The sequence below is a fragment of the Lithobates pipiens genome, unplaced genomic scaffold (assembly GCF_037356315.1).
Source record: "Lithobates pipiens isolate NorthernLeopardFrog02 unplaced genomic scaffold, aLitPip1_a1.2 Scaffold_19, whole genome shotgun sequence".
Classification (NCBI taxonomy): domain Eukaryota; kingdom Metazoa; phylum Chordata; class Amphibia; order Anura; family Ranidae; genus Lithobates; species Lithobates pipiens.
This window is the reverse complement of record NW_027507764.1, coordinates 11,395,246-11,420,741: the sequence shown is the minus strand read 5'-3', so window position 1 is coordinate 11,420,741 and position 25,496 is coordinate 11,395,246.

Sequence of the window (25,496 nt, the reverse complement as noted above, 5' to 3'; positions counted from 1 at the left end):
GATCCTGCCAGAAATCTTGTGAGCTGATAACATTCTGTGCTCCCTGCCTGTGCTGCACTTTTATCAGTTACATATTTCCCTGCTATCCCTGTGTACTATAGAACACGTACAGCACTATATTATGTATACAAGGAGAGGGGGAAATTGTTCTGTAGTTCTATCCAATGGTGACAACGCTGTTCCTGTATAGTAAGGTGGTAAGGTGGGTAAGCGTTGTCATCCTAGGACTGGAAATGTGTTACTGGCAGGATCACCAGGTGAAATAGAAAAGAAAACTAATGCAGCCACAACATCTAAGGACTGGCAAGATGCAACATATTCAATTTCTATTCTTGGGTTTAGATACAAGTGTCCAGGATGGGCATTCCGACTTCCCTGGCAGCATGCTTGTTGCATATGTGTGAGTCACGAGGAGGTGAAGGATGAGGATGACATCCAGTGGCAGCTGGTGGGTTCTTCTTTTCGTGGGGGGGGGGGACGCAAACAAAGAACACCACCCCCCCCCCCAGCAGCGTGGCATGGCACTAAAACACCCACTGGGCCGGCTGGCACTTACCTGCTGGGCTGTGGTGTCCTCTCCTCCTCTCCTGGAGTATGGGCAGTGGCCGCGGCGGCTCCTGTGTCAGCTCCTCCAGCAGCTTCCTCCACCGCGTGTCTCCTCTTCCGCCAAAGCGCTGGGCATCCAATAGGATCGCCTGACGCTTTGGCCAATCTCTCAGACCCCCCTCCTGATTGGCGGTGGAGGAACTTTAGTATGAAAATAGCAAAAATTCATTCGCTATGGTCACACAACCTAGGTGGGCTCAGGACGCAACGCTCTGCGCCCCGATGCCACCATTTTTTTAAGCCTATTAGAGCCTCCGGCTCTAATCAGGTGCTTCAAAATACACACCCCCCACCATTGAAATCCATGGTCCGACACCACTGATATGTAGATCAGGGGGCCGGATGCATGGGGGGGGGAGGCGGTGCCCGTGTGCCCTCTATCGACGGGCCGCCATCCCTGCAACATGAACTGAGAATGGAAATTTCCATCTTTCAGCCCTTTCAGTCTCCTCTTCTACCTTTCCCGTCATTAATACTTTCTTTGTATGATCTCTTTTTTTTTTTCGTTATGAGAGCTGTGATTGTCTAAATGATCTCCGATGTTGGGAATAAGCATTATTAGTAACACTCATCTTACAGACATTAATGACATATTCCTATTCCCCATATCATTCCCGCTTAATGAGTTTAATCATTAATTCCTCTTCGGAGATCCGTTTGATCGGGATTAGGAACATTTCTGAGCAGATATTGCTGCCTCTGACAGTCACGTATTACAAGATGTTTGATTTACAGGCTGGGACCACCACTTCCTCTTCTGCTGGGATAATTCCAAGATGTTGTCTACAGATAGAAAAATATCAAATATGTATTTATTAATTAAATTGCACATAAGCAGATCTGGGATTTGGGGGGGGGGGGGGGGGTGTACAAAGAAAAAACTCATTAACCTCATCCTGACACCCTGATTTCTAATATATTATTAGGCTGACATAACAACTAATATATTAAATACAGGTATAAAAAAATACAAAAAAAAGGTTAGGGGTGCCGATACAGGCCCCCACCTGTCCAAATATGGGGACTCCCACTGAGGGTGCAGGCTTGGGGAGAGCCCGTCCCAGATCAATGGATGTAGATGTGAAGAAAGAACACCCACGGTGCCACACATTCCGCAAAACCCAAAGTCTCTGTAGTAAAAGCAGGCTTAGCCCTGGCTCAGTCCTGGTTATTTTTCTGACGTGTTTCGCCCTGTCCAGGACCTTTATGACCAAGCCCTGTGGGTGGGGTGAAACACGTCAAGGGTATGGCCTGGATGGGCATGGCCTGACTGCAACTGAGAGTACAAGTTGGGGGAGAGCCCGTTTCGGCTCAATGGATGCAAATGTGAAGAAAGAACATCCCAGGTGCCGCACATCCAGTAAAAGCAGGCTTAGCCCAGGCTCCATCCTGGCCTTGTTTCTGACGGGTTTTGCCCTGTCCAGGACCTTTATGGCCAAGCCCTGTGGGTGGGGTGAAACACGTCGGGGGCATGGCCTGGATGGGCATGGCCTGGCTGCAACTGAGAGTACAAGTTGGGGGAGAGCCTGTCTCAGCTCAATGGATGCAAATGTGAAGAAAGAACACCCCAGGTGCCGCATATCCAGCAAAACCCAAGAGTCTCTGCAGTAAATGCAGGCTTAACTCCTGGCCATGTTTCTGATGTGTTTTGCCCTGTCCAGGACCTTTATGACCAAACCCTGTGGGTGGGGCGAAACACGTCAAGGGCATGGCCTGACTGCAACTGCAAGTACAAGTTGGGGAAAAGCCCGTCTCGGCTCAACGGATGCAAATGTGAAGAAAGAACATCCCAGATGCCGCACATCCAGTAAAAGCAGGCTTAGCCCAGACTCCGCCTGGCTACGTTTCTGACGTGTTTTGCCCTGTCCAGGACCTTTATGGCCAAGCCCTGTGGGTGGGGTGAAACACGTCAAGGGCATGGCCTGGATGGGCATGGCCTGGTTGCAACTGAGAGTACAAGTTGGGGGGAGAGCCCGTCTCGGCTCAATGGATGCAAATGTGATGAAAGAACACCCAATGCACCACACATTCAGAAAAACCCGAAGTCTCTGAAGTAAAAGCAGCCTAAGCCCAGGCTCCGCCCTGGCCACATTTCAGATGCGTTTCCCCCCTGTCCAGGACCTTTATGACCAAGCCCTGTGGGTGGGGCGAAACACGTCAAGGGCATGGCCTGACTGCACCTGTGAGTACAAGTTGGGGGAGAGCCCGTCTCGGCTCAATGGATGCAAATGTAAAGAAAGAGACATCCCAGGTGCTGCACATCCAGCAAAACCCAAACAGTCTCGTCAGTAAAAGCAGGCTTAGCCCAGGCTCTGTCCTGGCCAAGTTTCTGACGTGTTTCGCCCTGTCCAGGACCTTTATGACCAAACCCTGTGGGCGAAATGAAACACGTCAGGACGCATGTCCAGGCTAAGGCTGCTTTTGCTGCAGAGACTGTTGGGTTTTGCTGGATGTGCAGCACCTGGAGTGTTCATTCTTTACACTTCAGAAATCAAGTACATACAGTCTCATCCAATCATATTTCATAGAAGTAACAAAGTATCCATTGAATATCCTTTTTATCTCCTCCAACACGAATACAATTACCCATCACCTGTGTTCATCCCAAACTCACCAAAGTGTATCATTCACAGTGGCTTGGGCCCCATTCACACTTGAAAATAGGACTATTAGCAATTCTATGCAGGAGACCCAATAGCGGTTTCCTGCAAATAGTGGGGGGGGGGGGAGCAAGCCTTATTGAAAACAATGGGAGGCTGACAGCCCCTGCAGCCATTCACAGACTATAGAGCGATTATCTGTGAGCGATTGACCCTGGACACAGACTTCTTCTGCAGATCAGGTCCCTGACTCGGAATGGACCTTCAGTTAGGGAGCTGTAGAAAGCATAAAGTACAGTGACGTCATCACGCTTGTGCTTAGTTTGAGAACTACAGTCCCTCTGCTGCAATAGACATGGACAGCTGGTCCAAATTCTAATTTGAAAAAGAACCAAGTGGAGGATGGGGGGGGGGGGGTGTTTTGACGGTGGGGGTTGGACCTAAATATGATTAGTGTACCATGAAACATGGTATGAAAGGTGGAGGTGGCTTTCAGGGGAGTTCTGAGCCCCCACAATACGTTGAATGACTTATTTGACCTCTTTTCACATGCAGTATGGACTCCTATTAGACTTGTGATGCTTTCATCCCTCCTACACTCTTCTGATTAGGCCAGAAACCTCTAGGGAGACCCAGGATACCTTTTGAAGTTGGATTTCAAGCCCCATCTTCTCTACATTTGGGTCAATCATTACACCAACACCTTTCATTACAGAGCTGGAGAAAGTGTCAGTAGTCTACAAGTGAGGTGATGCAATCTCACATGTGCTCTATTGAGAGCTACGGTCCCTCTGCCGCGGTGGCCATGCACATTTGATAGAAACCGGTGGGGGGAAGAAACCCTTGGAAGTGGTTTGAGGGTAAGGTGTCTGTGGGTTTTGACCATGATTCCTAAATATTGGTGTAACGTGGTACATGGTCCAAAAAGTGGAGCCAGCTTTTAAGCCCTTGGGAAGGGGAGTTCTGAGCACCCGAAATGCCTTGGGTGACTTATTTGATCTCTTGTCATGTGCATTAAAGTTTATGGATTCGTATTAGCCTCAAGATGCTCTCATCCCTTCTATGCTCCTCAGATTTCACTGGGAACCCCTAGGGATACCCAAAGGCCCTTTTGAATTAGATTTTCAAGCCCCATCTTCTGTACATTTTGGGTCAATCACTCTAGCAAGATGCTCCACCAACACCTTTTGTTATGGAGCTGGAGGAAATACTAATAGGCTACAAGTGTGGTGACATCATCTCACATGTGCTCCATTGACAACTACAGTCCCTCTGGTGCAATGACAATGGACAACTGCACTCAAAAATTCAAATTTGACAGGAGAAGAACTCTTGATTCTTGAAATGGTGGGGGGAGTTGAGGGTAGGAACTGTGGACTCATGCTAAATATGGTTGCAACATGAGACATGGCGTGAAAGTTGGAGGTAGCTTTTTTTGCCCTGAGGAAGGGCAGTTCTGAGCCCCCTGAAATATTTTGGTGAATTATCACATTATCAGACCTCTTGTTATGTGCAATGAACTTCCTGGACTTTTATTGGACTTGTAACACTTTCTACTCTCTTCAGATTACACGAGGGACCTCTACAGAGCCAGATTAAGAGCATCATGTGCTTGGTGCTGAGGATTTTGGTGGACCTTTTACTGGGCACCCTTCTGCTTTCCAGGAGCTGGCATTTGATTTGCCAAGTTTCTGTAAGTGCCCTGCATTGGCATGCACTCTGAGTGCAGCTGCACAGGCCTAAAACTATGGAAGCCCCAGACTTCTGTAAGAGCCCTGTATTGACGTGCCCCAGTCTACTGTTAGGACTCCTCATGTAGTGCCCATTATCAATCCCACCACCCTGCCCAGGTGGTGCATGTGGAATGCAGGGCCTGTCAGGGTAAGTGTCTTCCCGTTGGCCCATTTCTTTCCATGAGAAGTCTTTCCTTTTTGGGTGGCTGGGCCTATATTAAGGTAGGGGCCTGGAGCTGCAGCTCCAATAGCCCCTACGTTAATCCAGCCCTGGACCTCTAGGGATACAGCAGGTGTCTTTAGAATTTTGATACCAAGCCCCGTATTTCTCTACATTTGGGTCAATCATTCTGCTGAGATGTTTTCTGTCAAATGACGGATCTTCCAGAAAACGTTGGGAGTCCGCCGGAAGTGACAACAGGACTTTGATCTGACAATTTCCGATTCCAATGGAGCTACTTGGCCAGAGGGCAGGGCTGGACTGGGACAAAAATTTGGCCCTGGACTTCATCCAGACCGGCCCACTTTAATTTTGCAAACACGCAAAAAATAGTATATAAACTGTACGCAATTGCGCAAAAAAGCCCCTAGAGAGCCCCCCTTACATCAGGGTCCCCAGAGAGCCCTCCTTATATCAGGGTCCCCAGAGAGCCCCTCCTTACATCTGGGTTTCCAGAGAGCACCCCACTTACACCAGGGTCCTCAGATAGCCTTCCCCTTACATCAGGGTCCCCAGAGAGCCCCTCTTATATCAGAGTCCCCAGAGATCATCTGCCTTACATCAGGGTTCCTAGAGAGCCAACCCCATACATCTGGGTCCCCACAGAGCCCCCCCCCTTACATCCGGGTCCACAGAGAGCCTCTCCTAATATCAGGGTCACCATAAAGAGGGCAGGTAGTGGGCCGAGACCTTGTGGTTGGGGACTCCTGCACTGACTCGGGGGCTATGGGCCCCAGATTCAGGGCTATAGCCCCAAAAGCCCCCCCCCCCCCCAGCGATGCCACTGGCTGTCACTGAAACCAGCCCACTGAGCCATCGGCCCACCGGGAAACTCCCTATAGTCCCTATGGCCAGTACATGACTGCCAGAGGGTTAAACACACACACACACACAACAAAGTAACAAGGGCTACGAAACTGTGACGCAAGCGCCGTTGCTGATTAAACTGTAATTCGCAGGTTTATGTCACCTACGTGTAAGGAAGATAAAGTGACTGAGCCTCAGTTGCAGTCACAATAGTCTAGCTATTAATCTGTAACTCTTTTGATTTATCGGAACAATATTTTTGGGCGCTGGCGCGTGAAATCAAGATAAAATTTTGGTGTAGATATGATGACGATTGCAAGAATCCGAATGTTTTATGCTAACAAGGAACCGCGGTTCCATAATTGAATAAAAAACAAAACGAACATTAAAAAAAAAAATATTTCTGAAATTTCCTTATAAATCGGAGTAGAACCAAAAGTAGTTAAAGGGTTAGTCCACCTAAGAGTTGTATGGAGCTTGGTTTGGTCAGCCCCTGGATTTTTGTTTGAATTCTTCGTCAGTGAACGAAGTACCATTTTTTTTTTTTTGGCAGTGTTTTCATATAACATGCCAGATTGAGGATTTCACAATGGGCTCACATATACTTGAATATTCCTCGGGATAAAGAATGGCGGTAATGAGGCGAGACGCAGAGCCTGTGCACTCGGCAGGATCAGTTCTGTCCACAGGGAAGGTTCTGTGAAGATACCAGTACAGCCGGGGCCCCGTGAATCAGGCCTCGGTGTGATGGCGCAGTGGCTGGGCCCAGCAAGATGGATGTTCACACGGCGGCCCCAAGCAGCAGCGCCCAGGAGCCTTTGCAAATCCTTCACTTTAATGTTACTTGAGTTTAACACTTGCCTGAAGCACTTCCATTTATCTAGTGGTCTCTGAGTAGCGGCAGAGCGCACTTCATAAATCAATTCATGTGTCGGCAGCAATCAGGCCAGTAAATAAACTCAAGCTGTCAGCGCAGAGAAGTCAGAGAGACGGGCGCCGCCGGATCTGAGAAAGACCTTCACGGGGATAAGAGGAATGGGTTCTTCTCTTGCTCGCATCCAGGCAAGGGCACCCCACATACAGAGGAGGGCACGTTACATCCAGGGAAGGGCGCCCCACATACAGAGGAGGGCACGTTACATCCAGGAAAGGGCGCCCCACATACAGAGGAGGGCACGCTATATCCAGGAAAGGGCACCCCACATACAGAGGAGGGCACGCTACATCCAGGGAAGGGCACCCCACCTACAGAGGAGGGCACGCTACATCCAGGGAAGGGCACCCCACCTACAGAGGAGGGCACGCTACATCCAGGGAAGGGCACCCCACATACAGAGGAGGGCACGCTACATCCAGGGAAGGGCACCCCACCTACAGAGGAGGGCACGCTACATCCAGGGATGGGCACCCCACATACAGAGGAGGGCACGCTACATCCAGGGAAGGTCATGCCGCATACAGAGGAGGGCACGCTACATCCAGGGAAGGGCGCCCCACATACAGAGGAGGACACGCTATATCCAGGGAAGGTCACACCGCATACAGAGGAGGGCACGCTACATCCAGGGAAGGGCACCCCACATACAGAGGAGGGCACGCTACATCCAGGGAAGGGCACCCCACATACAGAGGAGGGCACGCTACATCCAGGGAAGGGCGCCCACATACAGAGGAGGGCATGCTACATCCAGGGAAAGGCACCCCACATACAGAGGAGGGCACACAACATCCAGGGAAGGGAATTCCACATAGAGAGGAGGGAACCCCCCTTCAGGAAGAGCACACCGCTACATCCGGGGAAGGTCACGCCGCATACAGAGGAGGGCACGCTACATCCAGGGAAGGGCGCCCCACATACAGAGGAGGACACGCTACATCCGGGGAAGGGCGCCCCACATTCAGGGAAGGGCACCCCGCATACAGAGGAGGGCACGTTACATCCAGGGAAGGGCGCCCCACATACAGAGGAGGGCACGCTATATCCAGGAAAGGGCACCCCACATACAGAGGAGGGCACGCTATATCCAGGAAAGGGCACCCCACATACAGAGGAGGGCACGCTACATCCAGGGAAGGTCATGCCGCATACAGAGGAGGGCACGCTATATCCAGGAAAGGGCACCCAACATACAGAGGAGGGCACGCTACATCCAGGGAAGGGCGCCTCACATACAGAGGAGGGAACGCTACATCCAGGGAAGGGCACCCCACATACAGAGGAGGGCACGCTATATCCAGGGAAGGTCGCCCCTCATACAGAGGAGGGCACGCTACATCCAGGGAAGGGCACCCCACATACAGAGGAGGGCACGCTATATCCAGGGAAGGTCGCCCCGCATACAGAGGAGGGCACGCTACATCCAGGGAAGGGCACCCCACATACAGAGGAGGGCACGCTATATCCAGGGAAGGTCGCCCCGCATACAGAGGAGGGCACGCTACATCCAGGAAAGGGCACCCGACATACAGAGGAGGGCATGCTACATTTAGGGAATGTCACGCCGCATACAGAGGAGGGCACGCTACATTCAGGAAAGGGCGCCCCACATACAGAGGAGGGCACGCTACATCCAGGGAAGGGCGCCCCACATACAGAGGAGGGCACGCTATATCCAGGGAAGGTCACACCGCATACAGAGGAGGGCACGCTACATCCAGGGAAGGGCACCCCACATACAGAGGAGGGCACGCTACATCCAGGGAAGGGCACCCCACCTACAGAGGAGGGCACGCTACATCCAGGGATGGGCACCCCACATACAGAGGAGGGCACGCTACATCCAGGGAAGGTCATGCCGCATACAGAGGAGGGCACGCTACATCCAGGGAAGGGCGCCCCACATACAGAGGAGGACACGCTACATCCGGGGAAGGTCACGCCGCATACAGAGGAGGGCACGCTACATCCAGGGAAGGGCGCCCCACATACAGAGGAGGACACGCTACATCCGGGGAAGGGCGCCCCACATTCAGGGAAGGGCACCCCGCATACAGAGGAGGGCACGTTACATCCAGGGATGGGCACCCCACATACAGAGGAGGGCACGCTACATCCAGGGAAGGTCATGCCGCATACAGAGGAGGGCACGCTATATCCAGGAAAGGGCGCCCCACATACAGAGGAGGACACGCTATATCCAGGGAAGGTCACACCGCATACAGAGGAGGGCACGCTACATCCAGGGAAGGGCACCCCACATACAGAGGAGGGCACGCTACATCCAGGGAAGGGCACCCCACATACAGAGGAGGGCACGCTACATCCAGGGAAGGGCGCCCACATACAGAGGAGGGCATGCTACATCCAGGGAAAGGCACCCCACATACAGAGGAGGGCACACAACATCCAGGGAAGGGAATTCCACATAGAGAGGAGGGAACCCCCCTTCAGGAAGAGCACACCGCTACATCCGGGGAAGGTCACGCCGCATACAGAGGAGGGCACGCTACATCCAGGGAAGGGCGCCCCACATACAGAGGAGGACACGCTACATCCGGGGAAGGGCGCCCCACATTCAGGGAAGGGCACCCCGCATACAGAGGAGGGCACGTTACATCCAGGGAAGGGCGCCCCACATACAGAGGAGGGCACGCTATATCCAGGAAAGGGCACCCCACATACAGAGGAGGGCACGCTATATCCAGGAAAGGGCACCCCACATACAGAGGAGGGCACGCTACATCCAGGGAAGGTCATGCCGCATACAGAGGAGGGCACGCTATATCCAGGAAAGGGCACCCAACATACAGAGGAGGGCACGCTACATCCAGGGAAGGGCGCCTCACATACAGAGGAGGGAACGCTACATCCAGGGAAGGGCACCCCACATACAGAGGAGGGCACGCTATATCCAGGGAAGGTCGCCCCTCATACAGAGGAGGGCACGCTACATCCAGGGAAGGGCACCCCACATACAGAGGAGGGCACGCTATATCCAGGGAAGGTCGCCCCGCATACAGAGGAGGGCACGCTACATCCAGGGAAGGGCACCCCACATACAGAGGAGGGCACGCTATATCCAGGGAAGGTCGCCCCGCATACAGAGGAGGGCACGCTACATCCAGGAAAGGGCACCCGACATACAGAGGAGGGCATGCTACATTTAGGGAATGTCACGCCGCATACAGAGGAGGGCACGCTACATTCAGGAAAGGGCGCCCCACATACAGAGGAGGGCACGCTACATCCAGGGAAGGGCGCCCCACATACAGAGGAGGGCACGCTATATCCAGGGAAGGTCACACCGCATACAGAGGAGGGCACGCTACATCCAGGGAAGGGCACCCCACATACAGAGGAGGGCACGCTACATCCAGGGAAGGGCACCCCACCTACAGAGGAGGGCACGCTACATCCAGGGATGGGCACCCCACATACAGAGGAGGGCACGCTACATCCAGGGAAGGTCATGCCGCATACAGAGGAGGGCACGCTACATCCAGGGAAGGGCGCCCCACATACAGAGGAGGACACGCTACATCCGGGGAAGGTCACGCCGCATACAGAGGAGGGCACGCTACATCCAGGGAAGGGCGCCCCACATACAGAGGAGGACACGCTACATCCGGGGAAGGGCGCCCCACATTCAGGGAAGGGCACCCCGCATACAGAGGAGGGCACGTTACATCCAGGGAAGGGCGCCCCACATACAGAGGAGGGCACGCTATATCCAGGAAAGGGCACCCCACATACAGAGGAGGGCACGCTACATCCAGGGAAGGGCACCCCACATACAGAGGAGGGCACGCTATATCCAGGAAAGGGCACCCCACATACAGAGGAGGGCACGCTACATCCAGGGAAGGTCATGCCGCATACAGAGGAGGGCACGCTATATCCAGGAAAGGGCACCCAACATACAGAGGAGGGCACGCTACATCCAGGGAAGGGCGCCTCACATACAGAGGAGGGAACGCTACATCCAGGGAAGGGCACCCCACATACAGAGGAGGGCACGCTATATCCAGGGAAGGTCGCCCCTCATACAGAGGAGGGCACGCTACATCCAGGGAAGGGCACCCCACATACAGAGGAGGGCACGCTATATCCAGGGAAGGTCGCCCCGCATACAGAGGAGGGCACGCTACATCCAGGGAAGGGCACCCCACATACAGAGGAGGGCACGCTATATCCAGGGAAGGTCGCCCCGCATACAGAGGAGTGCACGCTACATCCAGGAAAGGGCACCCGACATACAGAGGAGGGCATGCTACATTTAGGGAATGTCACGCCGCATACAGAGGAGGGCACGCTACATTCAGGAAAGGGCGCCCCACATACAGAGGAGGGCACGCTACATCCAGGGAAGGGCGCCCCACATACAGAGGAGGGCACGCTATATCCAGGGAAGGTCACACCGCATACAGAGGAGGGCACGCTACATCCAGGGAAGGGCACCCCACATACAGAGGAGGGCACGCTACATCCAGGGAAGGGCACCCCACATACAGAGGAGGGCACGCTACATCCAGGGAAGGGCGCCCACATACAGAGGAGTGCACGCTACATCCAGGGAAGGGCACCCCACATACAGAGGAGGGCACGCTACATCCAGGGAAGGGCACCCCACATACAGAGGAGGGCACGCTACATCCAGGGAAGGGCACCCACATACAGAGGAGGGCATGCTACATCCAGGGAAAGGCACCCCACATACAGAGGAGGGCACACAACATCCAGGGAAGGGAATTCCACATAGAGAGGAGGGAACCCCCCTTCAGGAAGAGCACACCGCACAAAGAGGAGGGAACCGCACATCTAGGAAAGGGTATCTCACACACAGAGGAGAGCACCCCCCCTCCATGGAAGGGAACCCCACATAAAGAGATTTGAACCCTACATCTAGGGAGGGCACCCCACATGCAAATGAGGGAACCCTACACCTAGATAAGGGCATCTCACATACAGAGGAGGGCACCCAACATCAAGGAAAGACACCCCATATACAGAGCAGGGAACCCCTCTCCAGGAAGGGCACACCACATAATGAGGAGAGAACCCCCACATCTAGGAAAGGGCACTCTACATACAGAGGAGAGGACCCCACATCCAGGGAAGGGCATCTGACATATACAGGAGGGCACCCCCTCCAGGGAAGGGAACCCCACATAGAGAGGGATGAATCCTACATCTAGTGAGGGCATCCCACATGCAGAGGAGGGAACACTACATCTAGGGAAGAGCATCTCACATACAGAGGAGGGCATCCAACATCCAGGGAAGGGCACCCTATATACAGAGGAGGGGACCCCACATCTAGGGAAGGGCACCCTGTATATAGACAAGGGAACCCCACATGCAGGAAGGGCAACCAACAAAAAGAAGAGGGAACCCCACATTCAGGGAAGGGCACCTCACATACATAGGAGGGCATCTCCCTCTAGGGAAAGGCACCCCATATGAAGAGGAGGGAACCCCATATCTAGGCAAGGGCACCCCACATAGAGAAGAGGGAACCCCACACTCAGGTAAGGGCACCCCACATACAGAAGAGGGCAACCTCCAGGGAAGGGCACCCCACATAAAGAGGAGGGAACCCCACATCTAGGGTAAGGCACCCCACATACAAAGGAGGTAACTCCACATCTAGGGAAGGGCACCTCACATACAGAGGAGGGAACTCCACTTTCAGAGAAAGGCACCCCACATACAGAGGAGGGCACCCCACCTCTATGGAAGGGCACTCCCACATATAGAAGAGGAAACCCCATATCTAGGGAAGGACTCTTCACATGCAGAGGAGGGAACTCCTCATCCAGAGTAGGGCACTCTACACCGGGGGAAGGGCACCCAGGATGACACTGCTCTTCTCATGTCACCACCATTATATAAATGAGCCTTATATCCAACTCTCTATTATCCTATTAGATGTACAGCACCATCACCACCCCTTCCTGTATAGTGGTGACTAAAGCTGGTAGATTTTTGTAAAATCAATACATTTGATAATGCCATCAGAGATTTGAAGAATGTCCTCAAAAGTCCTTCAAAATCTCATTTGGTTTTAACACTCGATTTTGAAAAGAATGGGATTTTCCAGACAAAATCCACCTACATATAAACTGAGAATAAAATCTCCATCCTGCCGCTTCAGATCGTCACTGTGGTAGAAAAACAATGCCAACTTGATCTCGCAGGAACATTTGGAAAATGAAGATTTTACATCGAAATTCTGCAAGTGTATGGGCAGCTTTGGGAAGAAAGGCGGGAAACGTACCATTGTACCAGGCCAATGGTTCTAGGGGGCCCGGCCCCAAAAAAGCCTCACCAGAGATATGTTAATGATCACCCTATTGATGTAACCTTTAGCAAGTGTATAGCTAATGCACTTGTGGAGGAGAGGGGACATAGTGAGGAGGGTGGAGGGGAATCGGGATATAGTAGCCGAGGTTATAACACAGGGGTTATATGGGGAGGAGGGGCTATAAAGTATAGTTAGCTAGGTATGGAAGCTTAGGAGGGTTTTACAACTTGGGGGTGTGATTTGGAGGCAGAGTTAGAACAGTTGGGGGTTAGGTTTATAGGCAGGATTATAACATTTTGGAAGTTAGGTTTGTAGGAAGGGTTATAACAGTTGGGGGTTACATCTGTGAAGGTTCACATTTATTCAGGTCATGAGGTACTATACCTAATAGTAATCAATCACATTCTGCTGGCCATTTTCTGAACAAGTCCAGTTGAATGTGACTAACTACTACTAGATATAGTTAATGGGTCAGCTTTCTGGGCAGGGTTATAACAGCTAGACATGTGCGGTTTGTTTCGTTCAGAATTAAAATTCGGACGAATTTTCATTTTTCGGAAATTCAGATGTATACAAATTTCCGAATTACAATAGTATTGAACTTAAATGAATCCGAAATAACAAAAAAAAAAATTTGGGTGAAATTCAAATTCAAATAGTTTTCGAATACTTTTCGAAAAGTTTTCAAATAGTTTTCCAATTTCCAAAGAGAATAAAATAGAATAGAAAAATAGAACTGGGGTGATATCTCTTTAGACGAAACACGTCGGGGTGAGCCTTGCCAATGTCATTGCCTTATTCCACAGGACTCTTGCAAGCGCTTATATCTCTACTTAAATGTGAGTGTTCCTAATCTTTATTTTAATAAATACTTTTTATCAATGATATCACACTATGTGGAACATTTGTTCATTTCATGGTCACATTGTGTGAATATATGGGTACGTTCCGCACCACCCCCCATCCCCCCCCGTGAGAAATGTATCTGGTAACCACATTGGGAACCTGTAGGAGTGATTTTCTTTGATTCGTGCCAGTGACTACTGATGTCAAGTTCTTGATCAATCAGTGAAGTATCACCACAAGCCTTGACGACTCAAGGGGCACATGCCCTTTGGAGTCCATTAACTCCGGTAAGCCTTCTCATTGTCGGTGGTGGTTATTTCCATACTTACTTTCCTCAACCGTTTTCCCATTGATGTTCCAATGATGCCATCCAGCTGACTTCATATACAACTGCCAGGACCAAATCATAGACTCAACCCTCTTTTGGCTTCGGTTTTGCTTAATTTTGACTCATTTATTAATTGAATTTTTTCACCCACATTTTTATTTTTCATGTATCACGTTGGTTGACATTACTGCACCACTTTTGTTAATTTCTACATTTATATTAATTTCAGAATTATTATATGTACATGTATTTATCAATTTATAGACAGTTCACACCGCCCTATGCGAGCGAACCACTGTGGGTGTCAATACAAAGTTAATGACACCCCCTGATCGGTTCGCAGATTGCAGTGCGAACTGCCAAATGATGCTTGAATCTGATCGCATGGGTGTGAACAAATGCAACAAAATGCTAATATGTTGACATATGTGTTCATAAAGCATGGTAAAATGCAAGTTTTACTGCACCTTCGTATCACATATTATGTTTAATCTATTTATGTTATTTGAGTCTTTAAAAATCTGCAGCTTTTATTAAGATAAATCCTGGTGATCCTGCCATGGAGGTCTTTGTTCAGGCGCTTCCTATTATAGGGTGACAAATGCCATGTCCCTGTCTCCCTATTGTGCTTCTGGGTTGTCACCCTGTCACACGGGTCTCCAATGGAGTGTTCAGTTCAATGCACATTAAGCAGGCATTGGTAACCACCACTGTTGATACCATTGGTCTTCCTCTCAGTGGTCACCATTGGTCTTCATCACGGTGGTCACCATTGTTTTTCATCACATTGTCACCATTGGCCTTCCTCACACTAGACACTCACCATTGGTCTTCATCACAGTGGTCACCATTGGTCTTCAACACGTTGTCATCATAGGTCTTCATCACAGTGGTCACCATTGGTCACTCACCATTGGTCTTCTTCACAGTGGCCACCATTGGTCACCATTGGTCTTCATCACAGTGGTCACCATTGGTCTTCATCACGTTGTCACCATTGATCTTCCTCACAGTGGTCACTATTGGTCACTCACCATTGGTCTTCATCACAGTGGCCACCATTGGTCTTCATCACATTGGTCACCATTGGTCTTCAATACATTGTCACCATTGGTCTTCAATACATTGTTACCATTGGCCTTCATCACAATGGTCACCATTGGTCTTCATCACGTTGTCACCATTGGTCTTCATCACAGTGGTCACCATTGGTCTTCATCACATTTTCATCATTGGTCTTCTTCACAGTGGTCACCATTGGTCACTCACCATTGGTCTTCCTCACAGCGGTCATCATTGGTCACCATTGGTCTTCATCACAGTGGTCACCATTGGTCTTCCTCACAGTGGTCACCGTTGATCACTCACCATTGGTCTTCATCACAGTGGTCACCATTGGTCTTCATCACAGTGGTCACCATTGGTCTTCATCACAGTGGTCACCATCGGTCTTCAATAGATTGTCACCATTGGTCTTCATCACAGTGGTCACCATTGGTCTTCAATACATTGTTACCATTGGTCTTCATCACAGTGGTCACCATTGGTCTTCATCATGTTGTCACCATTGGTCTTCATCACAGTGGTCACCATTGGTCTTCATCACGTTGTCACCATTGGTCTTCATCACGTTGTCACCATTGGTCTTCATCACAGTGGTCATCATTGGTCTTCATCACGTTGTCGCCATTGGTCTTCATCACAGTGGTCACCATTGGTCTTTATCACGTTGTCACCATTGGTCTTCATCACAGTGGTCACCATTGGTCTTCATCACATTTTCATCATTGGTCTTCTTCACAGTGGTCACCATTGGTCACTCACCATTGGTCTTCCTCATAGCGGTCACCATTGGTCACCATTGGTCTTCATCACAGTGGTCACCATTGGTCTTCATCACGTTGTCACCATTGGTCTTCCTCACAGTGGTCACCATTGATCACTCACCATTGGTCTTCATCACAGTGGTCACCATTGGTCTTCATCACAGTGGTCACCATCGGTCTTCAATACATTGTCACCATTGGTCTTCATCACAGTGGTCACCATTGGTCTTCAATACATTGTTACCATTGGTCTTCATCGCAGTGGTCACCTTTGGTCTTCATCTCGTTGTCACCATTGGTCTTCATCACAGTGGTCACCATTGGTCTTCATCACGTTGTCACCATTGGTCTTCATCACGTTGTCACCATTGGTCTTCATCACAGTGGTCATCATTGGTCTTCATCACGTTGTCACCACTGGTCTTCCTCACAGTGGTCACCATTGGCCTTCATCACATTGTCACCATTGGTCACCATCACAGTTGTCAATCATCAGGATACTCACCCTGAAAAATGGCAAGCAAGCCATTGCTGAAGTGCATGTAGACAGGAAGTGGCCACAAAGAGGATGCGGCAGGTCAGCGGAAACCCAGTAGGGTTTTAATGTTGTAGGCATAAGCTTAGGTTTTCTGATCAGTGCCATAACTTTCCATAATTACTACCCACAGCCTCCTTTATCATCTTCTCTGATAATGTCACCCTGAAATAAAAAAAATAAAAAGCCTTAAACATTATTTGTAACCCTAACATGAAATTAGTTTTTGGAGTGAAAAAAGTCCAAATTTTTGGTTCTAATTCGCAGTGACACCCCCCTATAACATGTCGCCGAGGAGCACACAGCGCTGTCATCACCGGTTAAATGACCGCTTCCGAGGCGGCGGAGAAGAGGAATTGAAGGCGAGTTTTCACAGTGGTTTCTCTGCCGCTCAGACGGACGAGGCAGTGACAGCGACAGGTCAGTCAGTTTCCCCGACATAATCTTTTTATACTTTTAGTGTCACTTTAATGACGGAGGGCCAACCAAGCCTTGAAATAAAAGGCTCTTAACTAGCAGCTAGTGGAACGTTCGTGGCATGCTGCTGGCTGACTATGAGCATCGCGATGGCAGGCTTCACATTAGCTATGCTCCTCTTGACAAGGATGTGACATGAAATTTTCCAGTTTCAGACACATTAGCCATTTTCAGGAAATAGAGGGAACCGTGCGCTTCTTTTATTTATTTATTTTTTCCCCCCCCCCTCCCTCACTCTACTGACCAAATGGCCCGGACAACACTCTTAAAAGCATGGCCGATATTAATTTTCTCCCGTCTCTCTCCGAATATCCATATTGATGAAGCGGGCCTTCTTCCGAGGCAGCCCATTAGATAGATCTGATGTGTCAAGATGACTTATTGTCAGCCCCGCTCCTTCTCCTGCCTCTGTTTGTTGTGTCAACAATGCACAATGCAGAGGATGGAGGAGGCTGGAAGGAGCACCGGATAGCCGAACGGAAACGCCTTCGTCGCCTCCAGGGCCAGCCTGGGACTTTTTAAGAGGCAATTCCACTCAAAATGGAAATTTGGTTTTAGAGCAGTTGACGTTGGATAGGATCACTTACTAAATCTCAAACCTTTCTCAAACTTTTTATTTATTTTTTTACCCCAGAGGAGCCCTTAAAAATGGGTAATAATTAAGCACATTACTGTTGTATGAAACGCGTCTACCTTGACCACTGCTGGTGTCCTCTGATGTCATTTTGGATATTTTCATATTCCAATAAACTTTACTTGGAGCCAGGGCAGGACTTAAAGCGGAGGTCCACCCTAAAATGGACCTCCGCTCATCGGAATCCCCCCCCCCCCTCCGGCGCCACAATCGGCACCTTTCAGGGGGGAGGGGGGTGCAGTTACCTGGATAATCCAGGTAACTGCACCCACTTCCGGGCTAGCTCTCTGCGGAACGGGGCGTACGTTACGCCCCGTTCCGCAAGCGCCCGCCCCCTTCAGCAAGTGCCCCGCTGCCTGCTGGGAAACACACAGCTCCCAGAGGCAGCGGGGACCGTCCGGATTGCGCCGCGCGGCTCGCGCATGCGCAGTAGGGAACCGGGAAATGAAGCCGAAAGGCTCCATTTCCTGATTCCCATACCCAAGATGGCGGCGGGACCCGGCAGCCGAGCGAGCGATCGGCTTCGGGTGCCGACATCGCGGGCGCGCTGGACAGGTAAGTGTCACTATTTAAAAGTCAGCAGCTGCAGTATTTGTAGCTGCTGGCTTTTAAAAAAAAAAAAAAAAAACGCGGAGTCCCGGTGGACTCCCGCTTTAAGGTGGTGGGGGCCCCTGGGCTTGAGTCACTTTCGGGCCCTACCTTCTATACATTACTGTATTTATGGACATATAACACGCGCCGGCGTATAACACGCAGGAATAGAAGTTTAAAAATGGCACTGAGAAAAAGAGTCCTATGTATCTCTTGGCGGCTCTTGGGTGCTCTCGGCGGCTCTCTGAGGCTCTCGGGTCCTCTCGGTGGCTCTTGGGTTCTCTCGTGGCTCTCGGGTCCTCTCGCAGTCCAGAGCGGAGCCGAGAGTAGCCAAGTGTACTCGGCTCAGCTCACAGTCATGGGCAGTCCCTGTATTATGTCCATCATAGGGCGGGACTGGGTGTGACTCTGAGCGGAGCCAAGTATCTCGGTGGGGCCCACGGGGGCCCCCTATTGGGCGGGGCCCATGGGCTTGAGCCCAGTCAAGCCCAATGGTAAGTCCAGCCCTGCTTGGAGCCCACCGGAGGTGCAGCCGTTACTTATTTTGACAAATAGTTTTCAGGTCTCGGGGAACCCCTGGTAAGTTTAGTCTATTGATGGTCATTGGTTAAAGCGGAGGTCCACCCTAAAATGGACCTTCCGCTCATTGGAACCCTCCCCCCCTCCGGCGCCACAATTGGCACCTTTCAGGGGGGAAGGGGGGTGCAGGCACCTGTACAGTACAGGTATCTGCACCCACTTCCGGCGTAGATTCTGCAGAAGGTACGCCCCATTCCGCAGAATCTACGCCCCTTTCCGAAAGTCCCCCGCTGCCTGCTGGGAAACACACGGATCCCAGAGACAGCGGGGACCATCCTTATTGCTCAGCGCGACTCGCGCATGCGCAGTAGGGAACCGGGAAATGAAGCCGAAAGGCTCCACTTCCTGATTCCCATACCCAAGATGGCGGCGGCAGCACCCGAGAGACGATCGAGAGATCGGCTTCGGGTGACGACATCGCGGGCGCGCTGGGCGGGTAAGTGTCACTATTTTAAAAGTCAGCAGCTGCAGTATTTGTAGCTGCTGGCTTTAAAAAAAAAAAAAAAAACGGCGGACTCCCGCTTTAAAGTGGTTGTATAGTCAAATTGGGGACTTTTACCTACAAGAAAGCCTATAATAAGGTTTACCTGTAGGTAAAAAAAATATCTCCTAAACCTGTACGGTTTAGGAGATATTCCCCTCGCAATGCGCCGCTGACTGCAGCAGCGCATGCGCACAGGGGATTCCCGGCTGGAAGCCCGGCAGACGCTGGACCCGGCCGGAGAGAAATCATGAGTGAAGATATCGTCGCTCCGGCCACTCACAGCGCCGGAGCCGCGATACCCAGAAGAAACGCAGAGGGAACATGTCAGCTCCCTCGGCGTGGATCGGGAAAGATGTTGGGGCCTCGTTCTAAGGTACGTTTTTCATAATGAGCTAGTATGCGGTGCATACTAGCTCATTATGCCTTTTGCTTTGCAGGTGAGCAAAAAATAAAAAATAAATTCAGCGGGTATTCAACCGCTTTAAATGTCTCTTACATTGGTGGTGGTAAGTGGGAAGAATGCCCCGATTACAAGGGTGGACAGAATGACACCCTTTCAGCCATGACGTTGGCTCTGCCAAGTGGCATTGGACCTGGAACAATGCAGGCATTACCATATGAAAGGGCAATTAGTAGACATGTGCGCCATCAAAAAATTTGTTTCGTTCCATTTCGTATTAAAAAAAATTGTATTTCGTAATTCGCGTCCGAAATTAAATTCGGATTCGTCTGAAATACGAATTTTCATTAGATTCGTAAACTTTTCGTTAAAATAATGAAAGTTCATTATGATCAATTTATCATTATGAGGAGTTCCCGCCATCCCTGTGCTGAGTTCCCGGGTCTGTACACCTGCTGTGCCCATTATGAGGGGTTCCCACCATCCCTGTGCTGAGTTCCCGGGTCTGTACACCTGCTGTGCCCATTATGAGGGGTTAATTTTGTTTTATTGAAAATCTTACAAACAACAACTTATATACAATAAAAACATAATAAATAAATAAAAACATATTTACAAAATAATTGAATATAATTATACAAACCAGAAAGAACAAGAACAAAATAAACAGTGCAAAAACAAATTGCGCACAACATAATCCCTATGGGAGAGCCAGACTAAGGAACATCACCGTCACCATGCATGTAGCCTTTTATCAAAATTGTATTTGATCTGAAAATCTAAGGGAGTGAAAGAAGAATACAAAGAAAGCCGCACACCACGAGATCAACAGGCAGCCGCTACAGAGTCCTGATATTCCTCCACGCCTTTATCCAGGCCTCCTGCTGCCACCGGTCTTTCTCAAGACCCCGAATCTTCCCAACCTCACCCAGAATGTTCTGCACCACCACTTCCACAGGGAGGATTTTACCCCGTAAGGATACCTGACACCGTGCACTCCACGTGAAATAACGGACTACTAAACTAACTAAAAAAAGTGTTTCCAAATCATAATCCCGACGAGTCTGGAAAGCCCCATACACCCACTCTGCATAACTCATATGGGGGAGGAAGGGTATACTCAGAGCCCTCCCCACCCTCTTGTACACCTCTATATTAAAAGGGCACTGAAGTAGAAAGTGATCCATGGACTCCACCACTCCTCCACACTCCACTCTCGGGCAGCCCCGATCACTCATGGAAAGAAACTTCAAGTTGCCCTTCACATATAGTTTTCCATGAAAGGCAAGCCAAGCCTGATCCCTAAACTTCATTGGGATTCTCTCCAAATTAATCAACCGCAAACCCACCCCCAAAACCAGGCTTGGGCAATCCCTCAAGGCCAGTGGCTCGCAAAAAACAGAGCTCATGATCCGCTTCTCAAGAAGTTTCCTTGGAAGAGATCTGACTTCTCCTGCCGTTACTTGCCACTGCCGAAGCATTTTCAAACACGGGGCAACATAAGCCGGGAGCTTATCATGCTTGACCCTCAGGCTTTTCACTGGCCCACCATTTTCCCAGTCTCGCAGAAAGGGCCTAAACCAGGACTGGAAAATACCAACCCACCCAGGCGGTCTCTCTGCCAACATGTTACCAAGATTGTACTTCACAAACATCAGAGAGAAAAAGACTACAGGGTTGATCATCCCTAGACCACCCTCCCGCCTAGAAAGGTAAGTCACATTCCTTTTGACAAGGTTTATTCTGTTCCCCCATAACAGCTGGAAGAAACAAGTATAGACCCTGGTATAGAGAGAAGCTGGCAAAACGCAAACAAAACTGACATATAGAAAAATCGGAATCAGGTAAGTCTTGATCAGATCAACCTTTTCCCTCAAGGAAAGCTGCCAACCTTTCCAGCTTGCCACCTTGGCATCGGCATTCTCCAGCCTGTTCACCCAATTTGCATGACCATAGTCACCTGGGCCAAATTCAATGCCTAGAACTCTAATTTTTTGCTGGGGCTCCGGGAAGTCATCCGGGAGAACAAAGCTCTCACCTTCCACGCCCATCCAGAAAGCTTCACACTTGTCCTGGTTGACCTTTGAACCTGATGCCTCTGAATACTGCGTTATCACTGAGACCACCTCCTGCGCCTCCCCAGTCCCAGAGACAAAAACAGAAACATCATCAGCATAGGCCACAACCTTCAAAGGAGGCTCACCAGCGATGCCCAAAGGTACCCCACACAATGGCCCATTCTCCAGCCTTCTGACGAAGGGGTCGATTGCAAATGCATATAACAGAGGACTCAATGGGCACCCCTGACGCACACCTGAGCCAACCACAAAGGGTTGCCCGACCCAACCATTAACTAGCGGAAAGCTTTCAGCCCCTTTGTACAAAATCTTGAGCCAATCAATGAAACCCCCCCCCAGGCCATATCTGCCAAGAAGGAGCCATAAGTACTCATGATTAACCCTATCAAAGGCCTTAGCCTGATCCAATGTCAGCAAAAATTTACCCCAACCAGCAGCCCTACAACGCTCCAAGGCCTCCCGGACGGCTAACACTGCTGAGAAAGTGCTTCTACCTTGGACCGAACAGTGCTGGTGGTGGGATAACAAACTGCCTGCCACTGGCGATAATCGCCAGAAAAAAATCTTTGCCAGTATCTTTCTATCGACATTAAGAAGGCTAATGGGGCGCCAATTCTCAATAATCGAAGGATCTTTACCCTTTGACAGAAGGATCACTGCAGATTGCCTCATGGAGGGAGGGAGAGAACCCTCCTGCAAACAGCTATTAAAAACCTCCGCAAGGTAGGGAGCCAGGATCGTCTTAAAACATTTATAAAACTCAGCTGTCAACCCATCTGGCCCTGGCGTTTTCTTGATGGCCAGTTTATCAATAGCCTGGACTACCTCATCTGCAGTGATTTCATCTGTCAAATTCATCAAAGGAACATTACTCTCCAGTCCTGGTGTAGAGTCCAAAAAACCCAACATCCTTGTCCGATCAAGGTTCCTTCCTCCCAGGAGATCGGCATAGTATGACCTGACAACCTCCAGGATCCCTGACCTAGACTTCGTCAGGGAGCCCGTACTGTCCTTCAGGCCATGGACCGTCTTAACTGCTACGCTCTGTTTACAGTTCTGGTAAGGGTCAGGCGAATGGTATTTCCCGTAATCCCTCTCCTGAACCAAAGAGGCGTGCCGGTCATATTCATGTCTCCTAAGGAGGAGCTTCACCTCAGAGATCGCCCCAGAATCTCCTCCATTCGAAACAAGACGGTCAAGTTTCCTCCGCAAACGCTGGTAGGTGATATACTTATCTCGCTGCTTCTTTCTTCCTATGGCCTTGAAAAGCCTAACAGTCCGCTGTTTTACAAGCTCCCACCATTCTGACTTGCTGTTGCAAAAGTCTAGGATCGTTACCTGTGCTTGAAAAAAGTCCTCAAAGGATTGTCTTACTCTCTCGTCTTCCAGGAGGGCCGAATTCAATCTCCAGATACCCCTCCCCCTAGGTGGCATGTCTGAGGCATTCAGAGTCACAGATAGAATACAGTGATCAGAAAACTCCACTGCCCGGCACACAGGTGCCGAAAAAGCAGAGTCTCCCTTTAAAAAAAACCTATCTATCCTACTCTGACTACTACCTCTCTGAAAAGTGAACCCCGTGCTGTCTGGGCAACGCTTAATGTGCGCATCTACCAGACCTGCTTCCCTAACTATCGCATTGAGAAAAAGGGTGTCATAGCCCAGCTTATCTCTGAAACCTCTCCTGTCTTTAGACCTAGTAATGGTGTTGAAATCACCTCCAAAGATAACCTGCTGGGCCGTAAAAAGAAAAGGCTTAATCTTTGTAAAGAGGCATTTCCTGTCCCACTTCGTCTGGGGACCATAGATGTTAATCAGGCGCAAGTCCTGCCCCCCTACAGAGACGTCCAAGACCATGCATCTCCCAATCTCTACCTCAATTACCCGCCGGCACGTTACCATACCAGAAAAAAGGACTGCAACCCCGCTGTAAGGCTCGGCCGCAAGAGACCAAAATGAGGGACCACGTCTCCACTCCTTCTTTGCCAGATGTATATCAGCCAGACTACTCAGATGGGTCTCTTGTAAAAACAAAATGTCAGCATCAAACTCGCTGAGCAAAAATAAGGCCATATGACGAGCGCTTACTGATCTCAAGCTGGCAACATTAATGGTTGCCACTTTTATCGGAGTGGGAACTGCCATTAGGGTAATTGAGGCAGACGTTTCTTAGCCTGACTACTCCCTCTGCCTGGAGAACCAGCACGCTTTGTTGCGCCCTGGCACTCATCATCCATGGAGGACGCTGAACTGAACGAGTCCCAATCATCATCATCATCATCGTCCGACAGGACCTTAAACTTATTTTCCAAAGGCAAAACTACAGGATTTAAGGGAACTGAACCCCTTTTTTTCCTTCTTTTGCCCCTCCTCCTCCTATCCTCCAACCACTCCATATCATCTTTGGATAAACCACAACCAGCCTCCCCACACCTATCCTCCCCTTCAACCCCCTCCCCCCCACTCTCCCTTCCCTTATCTACCACCAGGCCAGCCTCCCCACTATTTTCCCCACTCCTCTGGCCCCCACGATCTGCAATAGGAACCCTGCAGCGTCGGGGGAGGGGGACTGGCACCACACCTGATGCACCAGCCTCAGCACCTCTTGCTGCCTCTGCAATTTTAGAAGACACAGAAGGATTGGAAACAGAAGGATTGGACACATTCTTGGCAACTGAAACTTTACATACAGGCTGGGCGGACACAGACACATTGGGTACTGGCACAGACTGGGAGGACACAGACACATTGGGTACTGGCACAGACTGGGGAACCACAGACTGGGGAGACACGGACCCATTGGGTATGGGCACAGACTGGGGAGACACAGACACATTGGGTATTGGCACAGACTGGGGAGACACATTGGGTATGGGCACAGACTCCGATGGAATCACAGGCCCTCCAGCTGATGAGCTCTGTGCATCCTCCATGTCCAGACGGAAAAACTCCCTCATGAGCTCAGGCTTATTGTGCATTGCCTCAGGACACTGACTATAAGGATGTCCCACTGCATTGCACAGATTACATCTTATAATGTTACAATCCTTTGCCAAATGTCCTATACCCTGACACAGGGAGCACTTCATCACTGGACAGGAGGATGCAAGATGCCCTTTATCTCCACATTTATTGCAGAGCTTTGGCTGGCCCGGGTAGAAGATGGTCAGCCTGTCCCTCCCCAGGAAAGCTGAGGATGGCAGATGCTGGACGACATTATCAATAACCTTTAGTTTCAGCTGCACAGACCATCCCCCTGTCCATATTCCCCGATCGTCCAAAATCTTTCTCAGGGGGCTCAGGACGTCCCCATACCTCCTCAACCATACAGTCAGATCCCCTTGGGGTATAGATTCATTGCGCACAAGTATTGTCACCATCTTAATGAGGGGCTGGCGGGATATAAGTTTGGGGATGAGCCCTTTCCAGTCCGGCAGGCCCCTACACACGTGTTCAAACTTCTCCCAAAATATGTCCAGAGACTCGGGACGGATAAAGGACAAATCAT